The following is an 8,708-nucleotide window of genomic DNA, read 5'->3' on the forward strand; positions in this document are numbered from 1 at the left end:
ATATTGTATCCTATAATGGGATTGAGGTCGATAAGGCTAAGATTGATGTAATTCAGTCTTTACCTTATCCTACTAATGTGCGCGAAGTTCGTTCTTTTCTAGGCCATGCTGTTTTCTATCGCAGTTTTATATAAGACTTCTCCAAGATCGCGACAGCACAATGTTAGCTGGTTAAGAAGGAGGTGGATTTTGTTTTCACTGATGAGTGTAAGCTTGCATTCAACACTTTAAAATCACACCTCACTGCTGCTCCTATCATCAAAGCGCCAGATTGGTCCCTACCATTCGAGATCATGTGCGACGCTAGTGACTATGTTGTAGGAGCCGTTCCTGTCCAGGAGGTTGGGCACAATGCATGTTATCTACTACCCCTCAATGACCCTGAGCGTCACCCAGAAGAACTACTCCACCACAAAAAAAGAGTTGCTAGCTGTAGTCTACGCCCTAGGTAAATTCAGACAATATCTACTTGGCGCTAAGGTAATCATCAACACCGATCACGCAGCTATTCGTTACCTCATGACAAAGAAGGAGTCAAAGCCTAGACTCATCCTATGGGTTTTATTGTTGAGTGAGTTCGATGTGGAGATTCAGGACCAAAAGGGTTCCGAGAACTTTGTGGTGGACCATCTCAGCCGCATAGTTCATGATGGTGGAGAAGAGGCAAGAACGAGGCTGGGAGACTTTCCGGACGAGTCCTTGTGCTGAATTGAAATTTCATATGCCAAGAAATTACATGTGTCACGACCGAGATATGCCCTCACAACTGAGATGGCGGTCGCTGAAATGAATGAAATGAAATCGGTGAACACTGGATTGAAGTCTCGGTCGAGACAGGTCTATCACGATCGAGAGTTACCCTCAAAGAAGTCCGACCTAGATGTTACGACCCTGACACACCATCACGACCGTGACCTGACCCCAGAATAACTTATGTACACCTCCGAAGCTCAACTGCTCCCTCTTCCCTCCCTCAAGCCATGGTACGCACACATTATGAACTATCTAATTCGAGAGGAGTTCCCTCCTAACTACACCAAAGATCAACTCGAAAAAATCAAGAGTGAGGAAAAATACTATGTGTAGGATGATCTATACTTGTGGAAACATTGCGTGGATAAGGTAATCCGACGATGCCTCCCGGATAATGAGGTACAGTCTGTCCTTTCTTTTTGTCAATCTTACGAATGTGGGGGGCATTTCGGGCCCAATAAGACTGCTAGGAAGGTACTTGACACTGGTTTCTTTTTTCCACACATCTTTAGAGATGCATATGCCTTTTGTAAAACTTGTGATAGGTGCTAGAGGGTAGGGAAAATATCCCGAAGGAATGAAATGCCACAAACACTGTTGATCTTTTGTGAGATCATCGATGTTTGGGGGACAGAATTTATGGGAGCTTTTCCTAACTCTTTTGGGAATATATATATATTGCTTGCGGTGGACTATGTTTCCAAATTGGTGGAAGCAAAAGCCACCAGAACTGATGATTCGAAAGTAGTTGCAGGTTTCCTTAAGAAGAACATTTTTGCTAGATATGGAATTTGTAGGGCCCTTATCAGTGATCAGGGTACCCACTTCTGTAATAAGACGATCAGCGCTCTAGTAAAGAAATATGGAGTAACTCAGAAAATCTCTACAGCATACCACCCGCAGAGCAATGGTCAAGCCGAGGTTTCCAATCGGCAAATCAAGGGGGTGCTGGAAAAGACAGTTGCTCCGAATAGGAAAGATTGGAGTCTTCCCCTCGATGACGCACTATGGGCCTACCGCACCGCATACAAACCCCCCAATATCTAGGGGTTTGACCCCTGCTTACCACTTTACTAGTGGATTCGTTAGTTGGGTATCTTTGATAGGGACAAAACACCCATCAGGATGTCCCCATACAGTCTAGTGTTCAGAAAGGGATGTCATCTGCCAGTGGAGCTCGAGCATAAAGCATGGTGGGTGGTCCGAAAATGTAATATGGAGATAAATGAGGCCGGCGAGCATCGGAATTTGCAGCTGCATGATCTAGAAGAGATACGCCGAGAAGCGTACGAGAACGCAACGATATACAAAGAGAAGACGAAATCGTGGCATGACAACCACATATTGCGCAAGGCTTTCAATGTGGGAGACAAGGTCCTACTGTATAACTCGCGCCTTCAACTCTTCCTAGGGAAGCTGCGGTCTAGATGGAGTGCGCCCTATGTGATAGCCGTGTCTTTCCTTATGGGGCGGTGGAGATTTTCGACTAGGGAAACCATAACATTTTCCAAGTAAACGGTTAGAGGTTAAAACCTTATCATGAAAGTTTCTCCAACGAGGTAATTGAAGAGATGGCTCTCGAGGAGCCTGGGACAGTCAATTGAGAATCTAGCCTACGTCGTGCCGCGATGATAACTAAGGCGCTATTCGGGAGGCAACCCGAGGGAGTACTGCTGACGTTTCTCCCATAATTCTATTTTGTTTTTGTTTTCTTTTACATGGAATAACGGGACCAGCATCAGGAGGTCATCGGAGGAGGAAAAGCACCGATCACATACCACAGCTACTCGTGTCACGATCGTGACACTATGTCACGGTTGTGATGCGGTCGACCATTACCCTCCCCCCTTTGCTCCTCACAACCGAGATAGCACCACAGCATTCCACGTGTCTTCTTCCACTTCTCTTTTTATGGTCTCCTCTTTTGCTGCATTGAGGACAATGCACGAATCAAGTGTAGGGAAAGGAGTTGACTTTTCGAGGTGTTATTCTGCTTATGTTTTCGTACTTTGCTATTCTGCTGTTTTTTATGTTTTTTGAGTCTACTATGCTGATGTGTTTTGCTGTTTTTCTATTTGTCGAGTCTGTACCGGATATTACTTGAACATTTGCTTTTATTATGTTTAAAAAGAAAAGAAAAAATCAAAAAACCCAGGAGAGTAAGAAGTAATTGGATCGAAAAAGAGGGCTCCAACAATAAAATAAAATAAATAAAAAAAGGAACGAAAGAACTAGGCAAGTAAAAATGGATAAAAAGTAAAAGATGGGTGCCTGAAAATAAAGAAAGAAAAGAAAAGAAAAATAGTTCCTACCACTTTAGAATTTTGGTGAAAACCCGAATGGGCGCCGGGATTACATTGTTTGTGATGTTTTAACTACTAGGTTAGATTGATTGCATCATTTATTGGCGTCGGAGACATAAGAAGGGAGTTGAAGGATTGTCTCGGGTTTTAGGATTCACCATGGAGGGATAAGAAGTTAGTAATTACCTTTTATTCTTCTGTTTTTGTGCTTATTGACATCCATGCCTCGCATGCTCACCCTTTCACTATTTCATGAGATTTATTACACATCATTGGTGGTTGTATTAGATTCTAGGATTAGGTTTCTATTTCTTGGACTTTGATGCATATTGTTGTGGTTGTGCTATGCAGATTTCTTGGTTAGGATTAGTGGTTTTGATGTATGGTTTGATTACATTGATTAGTGGTTTAGCAAACGTCACGATCGAGACAGACTGATCACGACCGAGATGACGGTGATTTGATTTCCGAAAAAATCAACAAAGCGGATCACGACCGTAACACAATGTCACGATCGAGATTAAGCCCCAGTTTAGAAGATCACGACCGTGACCAATTATCACGACCTCCTTCTGCACACGACAAGCCTGAGTCTTCAACGTCACGACCGAAACCTAGTGATCACGACCGTGACTCCACCCCAGTAAGTGCCGACGACAACTATGAGGACTGAGGTGACTTCAAGCTACGACAAGAAAACTATGTGAGGCCCAACTTTCCTCCGTTATACTCCGAGAAACCACCTGCACCATTCCCAGAAGCCTTGAAGGACACACGCAGACCTGCGAAAGACAAGGAACTCTTCGAAACGTTTAGTAAGTTTGAGGTAAACATCCCTTTGCTTAACCTCGTTAAAAGTATTACTCGTTATGCTAAGTTCTTGAAGGAGCACTGCACCATCAAGAGGAACCCGAAGCTGAAATGGAAGCAAAAGGTGCAGGTCAGCGAGAGAGTCTCTGCAGCAATCCAATAGAAGATAGCAAAGAGGTGCTTGGGCCAAGGGATGGTTAGTATTCCCTGTATTATTTGTGAGAAGAGGATTAATAAGGCCATTGATCTAGGTGCTTCTATTAATATCATGCCTTATTGATTATATAAGCTGCTAGGGCTAGGACCCCTGACTGAAACAGGGATTGTGATTCAGGTTGTTGACAGGTCAACGGTTTACCCGAAAGGGATAGTCGAGGATGTGTTGGTAATAGTTAATAATTTAATAATTCCAGCTGACTTTTATGTGCTAGATATGGAGCATGACAAGCAAGGGGAGCCTATCCTTCTGGGTAGGCCCTTCATGAAGACAACTAATACTAAAATTGATCTAGCAAGTGGGTCGCTGGAAGTTGAGTTTGATGGAGATATAGTTAGCTTTAACATATTTGAGGCTATAAAACATTCTACGAATGATAATTCTGTTTTCTCTATTGATGTAATTGACCCTATTGTTCGGGAAATTTTTGATGTGTGTGGGATTGATTCACTTCAATCTGTCATAGAAAATAGTATTGTAAGCTCTAAAAAGCATGATATGATACTATGCGCTGATGTGCATGAGGTCCTAGCTGAGTTTGATGCTCCAGGTACCCTTTGTGCCGGTGGGCCCGCGTTACTTACATTTTCGAGCGAGAAACCACTCCCTTCTATTGTGCAAGCACCCACCATTGAGCTACAAGATCTACCTTCACACCTAAAGTATGCATTCCTCGGCCAAGGAAAACTTTGCCAATCATCATCTCAAGTGCCCTCGGAAAGAAGTAGGAAGGGAAGCTGGTGCAGGTCTTGAAAAGCATCATCACATCGTTAAGATGGTCCATTTCTGACATCAAGGGGCTAACCCCCTCCACCTGCATGCATATGATTCTACTTGATGAAGGAGATAAACAAAGCTAACAACCTCAGCAACGATTAAATCCTCCCATGATGAAGGTGGTAAAGAAAGAGGTGCTGAAATTGTTGTCAGCTGACATGATCCATCCAATTTCTGACAGCCTGTGGGTCAGCCGGACACAGGTCTTTAAGAAGAAGGGAAGGATCACTGTAGTGGAGAATGAGGCTGGTGAAATAGTGCCACAAAGAACACAGAATGGATGGCGTGTCTGCATCGACTACCGCAAGCTGAGCGCGGTAACCCATAAGGATCACTTCCCTCTCCCTTTTATTGACCAAATGCTAGAACGTCTTGCAGGTCGCACATATTATTGTTTTCTCGATGGATACTTGGGTTACTTCCAGGTGGCCATAGCCCCAGAAGACCAGGAGAAGACTACTTTGACATTTCCTTTTGGCACCTTTGCATACCGCAGAATGTCGTTCGAACTATGCAACACACCCGGTACATTCCAATGATGTATGGTGAGCATCTTCTCTGAGTACATTGAGAATTTTATTGAGGTATTCATGGATGACTTTGCAGTCCATGACTATTCGTTTGATTCATGTTTGCATAACTTGACACTTGTGCTACAAAGATGTGTCGAAACTAACATGGTCTTGAATTCTGAAAAATGTCATTTTATGGTCAATAACGGCATTGTGTTGAGTCATATTGTATCCTCTAAGGGGATTGATGTCGATAAGGCTAAGATTGATTTAATTCAGTCTTTACCTTATCCTACTAATGTGCGCGAAGTTCGTTCTTTTCTAGGCCATGCAGGTTTCTATCGCGGATTTATAAAAGACTTCTCCAAGATCGTGACACCACTATGTTAGCTGTTGAAGGATGAGGTGGATTTTGTTTTCACCGATGAGTGTAAGCTTGCATTCAACACTTTAAAATCACAGCTCACTGTTGCTCCTATCATCAAAGCGCCAGATTGGTCCCTACCATTCGAGATCATGTTCGACGCTAGTGACTATGCCGTAGGAGCCGTTCTTGGCCAGGAGGTTTGGCACACTGCATGTTATCTACTACGACCCAATGACCCTGAGCGGCGTCTAGAAGAACTACTCCACCACCGAAAAAGAGTTGCTAGCTGTAGTCTACGCCATAGACAAATTCAGACAATATCTACTTGGCGTTAAGGTAATCATCCACACCGATCACGCAGGTATTCGTTACCTCATGACAAAGAAGGAGTCAAATCCAAGACTCATCCGGTGGGTTTTATTGTTGAGTGAGTTCGATGTGGAGATTCGGGATCAAAAGGGTTCCGAGAACTCTGTGGTGGACCATCTCAGCCGCATAGTTCATGATGGTGGAGAAGAGGCAAGACCGAGCCTGGGAGACTTTCTAGACGAGTCCTTGTGCTGAATTGAAATTTCATATGCCAAGAAATTACATGTGTCACGACCGAGATATCCCCTCACAGCCGAGATGGCTGTCCCGGAAATGAATCAAATGAAATCGGTGAAAACTGGATCGAAGTCTCGGTCGAGACAGCCTATCACGATCGAGAGTTACCCTCAAAGAAGTCCGACCCAGATGTCACAAACCTGACACACCATCACGACCGTGACCTGACCCCAGAATTACTTATGTACACCTCAAAAGCTCAACTTCTCGCTCTTCGCTCCCTCAAGACATGGTACGCACACATTGTGAACTACCTAGTTCGAGAGGAGTTCCCTCCTAACTACACCAAAGCTCAACGTGACAAAATCAAGAGTGAGGTACAATACTATGTGTGGGATGATCCATACTTGTGGAAACATTGCCTGGATAAGGTAATCCGACGATGCCTCCCGGATAACGAGGTACAATCTGTCCTTTCTTTTTGTCACTCTTACGAATGTGGGGGGCATTTCGGGCCCAATAAGACTGGTAGGAAGGTACTTGACACTGGTTTCTTTTTCCCACACATCTTTCGAGATGCATATGCCTTTTATCAAACTTGTAATAGGTGTCAGAGGATAGGGAAAATATCGTGAAGGAATGAAATGCGACAAACACTGTTGGTCTTTTGTGAGATCTTCGATGTTTGGGGGATAGAATTTATGGGACCTTTTCCTAACTCTTTTGGGAATCTATATATATTGCTTATGGTGGACTAGGTTTCCAAACGGGTAGAAGCAAAAGCCACCAGAACTGATGATTCTAAAGTAGTTACAGGTTTCCTTAAGGAGAACATTTTTGCTAGATATGGAATTCGCAGGGCCCTTATCAGCGATCAGGCTACCCACTTCTATAAAAAGACGATCAACGCTCTACTAAAGAAATATGGAGTAACTCAGCGAATCTCTACAGCATACTACCCGCAGAGCAATGGTCAAGCCGAGGTTTCCAATCGACAACTCAAGGGGGTGATGGAAAAGACAGTTGCTCCGAATAGGAAAGATTGGAGTCTCCCCCTCGATGACGCACTATGGGCCTACCGCACCGCATTCAAACCCCCAATAGTTACTACTTGGTAGCGTAATAGGAAATAAACTATCATTCTGGCTCTCTTGGGATTGGACTCCTGCTTACGACTCTACTAGTGGATTCGTTAGTTGGGTATCTTTGATAGGGACAAAACACCCATAAGGATGTCCCCATACCGTCTAGTGTTCGGAAATGGATGTCATCTGTCAGTGGAGCTCGAGCATAAAGCATGGTGGGCGGTCCAAAAATGTAATATGGAGATAAATGAGGCCGGCGAGCACCGGAATTTGCAGCTGCATGATCTAGAAGAGATACGCTGAGAAGCGTACAAGAACACGGCGATATACAAAGAGAAGAACAAATCGTGGCATGACAACCACATATTGCACAAGGCTTTAAATGTGGGAGACAAGGTCCTACTCTATAACTCGCGCCTTCAACTCTTCCTAGGGAAGCTGCGGTCTAGATGGAGCGCACCCAATGTGATAGCCCGTGTCTTTCCTCATGGGGCGGTTGAGATTTTCGACAAGGGAAACCATAACATTTTCCAAGTAAACGGTTAGAGGTTAAAACCTTATCATGAAAGTTTAGCCAACGAGGTAATTGAAGAGATGGCTCTCGAGGAGCCTGGGACAGTCAATTGAGAAGCTAGCATATGTCGTGCCGTGACTATAACTAAGGCGCTGATCAGGAGGCAACCCGAGGGAGTACTGCTGACGTTTCTCCCACAATTCTATTTTGTTTTTATTTTCTTTTACAGGGAATAACGGGACCAACATAAGGAGGTCATCGGAGGAGGAAAAGCACCGATCACATACCACAGCTACTCGTGTCACGATTGTGACACTATGTCACGGTCGTGATGCGGTCGACCATTACCCCCCCTTTGCTCTCACGACCGAGATAGCACCATAATATTCCACGTGTCTTCTTCCACTTCTCTTTTTATGGTCTCCTCTTTTACTGCATTGAGGACAATGCACGATTCAAGAGTGGGCAGAGGAGTTGACTTTTCTGGGTGTTATTCTGCTTATGTTTTGGTGCTTTGCTATTATGCTGTTTTTATGTTTTTTGAGTCTACTATGCTGATGTGTTTTGCTGTTTTTCTATCTGTTGAGTCTGTACCGGATATTTCTTGAACTTTTGCTTTTATTATTTTTAAAAAGAAAAGAAAAATCAGAAAAACCCGGGAGAGTAAGAAGTGATTGGATTGAAAGGGGGGCTCCAACAAAAAAAATAAAAAATAAAATAAAAAGAACGAAAGAACCAAACAAGTAAAAATGGATAAAAAGGAAAAGGTGGGTTCTTGAAAATAAAGAAAGAAAAGAAAAGAAAAATAGTTCCTACCACTTTAG

The 8,708-nt window shown here is 43.6% G+C and overlaps 1 pseudogene; it reads left to right on the forward strand.

The window, feature by feature from the left end:
* Window positions 1-351: 351 nt before the first annotated feature.
* LOC141251451 (uncharacterized) lies at window positions 352-7,403 on the forward strand (annotated as a pseudogene).
* Window positions 7,404-8,708: the final 1,305 nt, after the last annotated feature.

Source organism: Phyllobates terribilis, unplaced genomic scaffold (genome assembly GCF_046119375.1).
Source record: "Phyllobates terribilis strain yellow unplaced genomic scaffold, ASM4611937v1 Scaffold_7044__1_contigs__length_40291, whole genome shotgun sequence".
Taxonomy (NCBI): domain Eukaryota; kingdom Metazoa; phylum Chordata; class Amphibia; order Anura; family Dendrobatidae; genus Phyllobates; species Phyllobates terribilis.